A 6,000-nucleotide genomic window follows, 5' to 3' on the forward strand; every position below is an offset into this window, starting at 1 on the left:
TGGAATAATTAGTCACCTCGTATAATTGTATAGCAGTAGCTGAAATAATTGTGGGTCATCTTGATCAAAAAGTGTTACCCACAAGAAGAGGAAACTGTAACAGTCCAAGAAGATACCGAACATACCCTTGCTTAAGACAACTACATCTAGTTGTGGTTCAGGTTCATGCTCTATAAAAGGGTCTAAATAAAAGGCTTTCATCGGTTGGATTTCTTCAAAGCTAAGATCTGGTTCAGGTATTAGAGTCTGGAAAAACTCAACTAAGAACTTAGAAGCACATAACAACAACCTAAATAATTGGGGATCCTCTAAGTCAATTAGATTTGACTCGCATAGTTGACCACAATAATGGTCATTCTTAAGAAAATGTGTCGACCCTAATATCCTAAAGTAATTAGGTTTAGTCTCAAATCTTAATAACCGACACATCTGAAAATCATATGTTCTCACAATTGGTTGAAAAGTTTTTGGTGGGAAAACAAAGTCAATCTTGGTATCATAGCCTGGGTTAACCACATCAACCAGAGGATGGGTTTCTAACAACTGAGCTTCTCTATGGACATCATTAGGTTCGGTAAAATGTGTATGAAGATAATCTTGTAAGATGGTTGAGGCACAAATGTCAAGTCCCAAGTGAGGGGACTTTCTAAGAGTTAAAGAACACGGAGAATGATAATCACCCCCAAACTTAGAGTTTTTTGTGTCTCTAGAAAGACTAGTCACAACTTCCCTTCAGATTCCTGAAAATGGTCAATTGATTCTTCTAAGTATGGTTCATCCTCACTCATGTCTATGAGTTTATGGTCTTCTAAGATTAGTGTTTCTAAATCGCTAGACTCAAAACATTATTCTCAAGGTAAACTCTTTCCTCTAAACCATCATCACAATCATATAAAGGATTATCCAACATACTGCAGGCTAAAGGATCATGAACTACATCGTCTAAAACGGTGGTATCTCTAGTCAAATCCTCATCCTTTTGAATAGGTGAATAATTATTAAAATTATTTGGATTTGTACTAGAAACAACACTATCATTATAAATCTCAATCGGAGTAACAAATTCCTGATCACTATACTACATATTTCATGTTCTTCATCAATACTATCCTCATTATAATCATATTTATAATAACATGAAAAATATCGAACCTCGTCTAAACAAGTAGTGTTACCAATTCTAACCTCGTCATCTTGATTATGTGAATAAAAACTATCCTTATTTTCAAGGGTGGTATTGGGAACACTATACTGGAAATTAAGACTATCCTGAGCAAGTTTTTCCACAATCCTATTTGTACTCTCAGTAAATTGCTTGAGGGACTCTTCTAGAGAAATCTTAGTTGAATGCTCTACGGACTCTTCTGGGAGAAGAATATTATAAGTCTCTTTCATAAATAAATTTCGTGTTGACTCATTGAAACTCTTGAGAGACTCTTCCAGAGAAATAGAAGGATTGTTTTGCTCGTATGACCTGTGGGTATGTGCATGGTAATTGGGCTCACAATTATATGGACCATAACCTTCAAAAGTTTCGCGTTCCCAATCAGTATTCACACCATGGTCATAAAAAGTATAATGTCCAAGCTGCTCAGTCGGATACTCATTGTATTGGCTATTATACCAGTTCGACATCCTAACTGCAAGGCAATTCTAAACAAACACAAAGAAGGCTGAGTCGACCAAAACAAGCCTATTTTATCTAGAAAACAAAAATCATGATGGCTCCACTTAGATTGTTTCTAGACCAGCTTCTAATCCTTCGAAAGGGAATTCGTTACAATTTAAGCAAACCCCTCTGGAATCAATCCGAGTCAAAGTAAGTTGAATAGAGGCGAGGGAAGCTCGGTGGAGCTTTGATACCCAAGGCCACACCGGTATTACAAGGCGGCGTAGTCACACATTCAACTCACAGAAACCATCATGAACTTCGAAGTATGCTCAATAGAGCAACCAATATTTTTCGAACGACTTTCCTATTAAGATCGTTACCTATCGATCTCGTTCTAGTCCAAATTTTAAGGCTTAGTTCGCGTAGGTTACGTGTTCCTAAGGCGGGCAAGAAGGAAACGGTGATGAAATCCGAGTCCTTATCTTGATTTGGCCATACCTTGCCCTTTACAAGAAAATTAAATCCGATTTCAGGTCCTCAACATATATGCATACAAAATCATCCAGTAAACCCGCTGACAGGGGATTCGCGGGTGTTTATAATTCTTACCTTCAGTTCCATACGGGGGATGAACCGTTGAAGTCGACTCAGGCCACGACTCCTATGTCATGTACGAACCGAGGGGCCGAGGCGACATCGTAATCGCCGTCCTTCCCTGTGCAGTTTATATTTGAAACTACCCTTCCGTAGGGTTTAAAAAAATTAATGTCTAATGTCCAAAAATAAAGTCCAAAAAGAAAAAAGGTCCAAATATAAAAATATTACAAAAATATAACCCTAATTACAATTTCTAAAAAAAAATAATATACAAAATCTTCTTCTTCTTCACTCCTTTTGGATTTCTCTTTTCTTTCCTTTTTGGGATTTTCTTTTCAGCACTTTTTTTTCTTTAGCTTAGCTCCAAATCTGAAAGCAAACAAAAATACCAAAACGCATAAAAAAGAACAAATAAAACCAAAAAAAAAATCTATAAACAAATCCGCGTCGGCGGTGCCAAAAATTGATGGAATTTTGATAGTGGTAAATAAGGTTGTCGTTCACTCGGACTTTGTTGGATTGATTTTAAGTTTTAATAAAATAAAAATACTACAATAAAAAAAAATATATATACAAATTTTGTCACAGGATGAAGAGAGACCGGGACTCGGGATTCCACTGGTTTTCATGTTCATGGGGTTCATAAATTAATCCTAGACATTTATAGCTCAAAAAAAAGAAACAATAACTCTATTCTTTGCCAAAGTAGATTTCGTAAAACATCAATTGTAAATTACAAGCATAGTGTATCTAAAGCATCTAAGACTAAGCATACACTATCTAACAAGATAACAATTGATTAATAGAAATCATAAATCATTTAAAATTTGTGCAAAAAGTAAATAAGGAATTTATTAAATTACCCCAAGGATGAAATACAGCTTCCTCCGTCGTCCCAGTGATGGGTTCTAGCTCCACATGGTGAAAACACACTCAAAAAGATAACCCATAGCTCAAATGGTGTTTTTATTGGAAAAATAGTAGAAAACAGAGATTTGCAATGGTATAAAGGCGTTGCAAAATGAACTGTTACAAAGAACGATAAATGGGAAATGCCACTGTCACTGTAGAAAATACAACGATTCAGTCTGTGTCGTTGTCACTGTTGATGAACGACTGTTCTTTGGCGTCTTATGTTCTTCGTTCTCTCCTTCAATGGCAGCAGCAGAGACAAGCTCTGCAACTTCATGTCCTGCGCTCTGTTTCCTCCCCTAACTCTCCATCCTCACTGTACTCCTTAACATCAACTTATATAGCCTCTCAATGCCCAGAATACTCCCCCATAACTGCGTATAATACTCCAATAAATTCATTATTCTCTTATGCCTGTCACGGAAAAAAATTCCCTTTTATAACTTCTTCACGCTTCTGTTGCAGTCAAACTCCATCCAAACACTCTCTCTCATATCCCAGAATGTGTTGAACACGCTTAGGTCACAAGAAATATTCCCAAACATAACCAGAAATCCTGTAATGCCCTCGGGTAAATATTCTTCCCCTGTTTTCTCCAAATCTTCATTGCAGCCCAATTTTATCGATCCTGATGGACTTACCAGTCCTGTTTGAGTTTTACAGGCCCAAGACAACAGATTTTGGTGATTGAATCTCCCTGGAAAGCTTCCAAATCCAAACACAGCAGTCTCGGGTTCTCACTACACACATAATTCCCTGATTCCTTCCAACGATGATTCCACCCAATTTCAATCGAAACAAAAGATGTTACCAGCCTTGTATTTTCCATACTAAGATACCCAATCAATTTCAGATTTTAGTCTCACTCTAACACCTCTAACTTTAAAACCCTAATTCGACAGTGAAAATCAGTTTTGCCGCCACTTTTCTGTTGTTCAAGTGAGGAAGATGATGGGTGCCCCCTATCCAGAGTGGGGGTTCTGATAGCAGTTGACGCCCTAGGGTGTGTATAGTAAAGAAGGTGGCCCCTATCGAAATAGGTGCCCCTTAGTAACTGGGTGCCCCTTATCCAAAATGAGAGTCCGCTTAGGAATCGTCCTCCGGGGTGCAAATATCATTTTTGAGCAACTTTTCCACACAAGTGTATTTCTCCAAAAACACCTACAAACACACAAAACACCATAATAAGTACGAAAACGAGTACTAACAATACGGAACATTGAGAACAAATTAGACACATAAATGCGTCTATCAAATACCCCCAAACTTATTATTTGCTAGTCCTCGAGCAAATCTAATCTAGAAAAATAAAACCGAGTTAATCTCGGGAGGTTTTACCAGAGGTGTACCCACAAAACCATTGACTTCTATTTGGTCACAAGTATCCAAAGAGCTATGAGGACATACATATTCTCAACCTATCTCCAAGTAACTAGAATTGCCATAGAAACTAAAGGTGCCAGCTCTAAAGCTGACTAAAGAAAATGGGAGACACATCCGCAACACTGCTAGATAAAGAGATATCCGCTACACATCTAGATAAACATTGTAAGATGCATCCGCTTTACAGCTAGATAATATTAGGAGAGAGATAAAGATGAGAGGGACATCTGCTACACAGCTGGATTAATTACGTCTGATGAGTTAAACCATTGCTAGAAAGATTTTGTGCTAGATTTATAGCGGACTAACAAAGCAACCAAAATGCATCTTTCTTCGACTCTCTCATAGTGCTCAGTAGAAACAACGTTTTTTTCGGCTTCAATTGTTGATGATAAACTCTCCAACCTCGTAGAACCTTGACAATTTAACTTTTCTCCTTAATTTCTTGCTTGAAAATTCCTTAAAGATTTCTACTTCCCTATCCTTATTGAACAAAACGTAACGATGATTTTTTCATTTTTCAATTTTTTTTTCTTTTTTTTTTCATTTTTTTTTTCAACACAAAAATAACAAGACAAAAATTTAAATGGCCATGAGAGAAGGACTTTAGAACTTGGATCTTCGCAACTTGTGATGTCTTGGTATCATGAACTTGAACTTATATCATTTACTCTTATAAATTTTTGTAACTAAGTCTTCAACTTTGATTTTTGAAGTATTCTTTTCTATTGTTGCTTCTAAACCTTAAACGTCTTCAACTTTCTTCATAGATTTTGACGTCGCCCCGCTTGTTGATGATGATAAGTTTCTACTGAGAGAGAGTCGTAATCCAGTAACTAAGACTACATTGTGAGGTTGCTTTGTCTTTCTGGCATTTCCTTCTGACCTACTTGCCTTTCCATCATGGATGGTTAGGTCCATCACGGTTACCCTCTAAAAGGAACAAGTTCTCTCCTGAATTTCAAAGATCTCAATGTCTTTTTCTCTAATGTATCAATAGAATGTTATCCCTAGCAATTCCAATTTCCATCTATTCGGTGAGAAACAGTATGTAAACTTAGCTAACCGGATACCATGTGATGCTAGAAGTTTCTCCCTTACCCCCAAACTTAAATATAACATTGTCCTCAATGTTCTAAAGATAAAATTAAAAACATGAACAAGGAGAAACTATTACCACTTGAGGGAAAGAAATAAGGAAGAATATTACCATGTCGCATGAAATGGGTTACCTCTCAAGAAGTGCTAAGTTTAAAGTCTTCAGCCAGACATTGGAATAATTAGTCACCTCGTATAATTGTATAGCAGTAGCTGAAATAATTGTGGGTCATCTTGATCAAAAAGTGTTACCCACAAGAAGAGGAAACTGTAACAGTCCAAGAAGATACCGAACATACCCTTGCTTAAGACAACTACATCTAGTTGTGGTTCAGGTTCATGCTCTATAAAAGGGTCTAAATAAAAGGCTTTCATCGGTTGGATTTCTTCAAAGCTAA

This window comes from Papaver somniferum, chromosome 9 (genome assembly GCF_003573695.1).
Source record: "Papaver somniferum cultivar HN1 chromosome 9, ASM357369v1, whole genome shotgun sequence".
In the NCBI taxonomy this organism is placed as follows: Eukaryota; Viridiplantae; Streptophyta; class Magnoliopsida; order Ranunculales; family Papaveraceae; genus Papaver; species Papaver somniferum.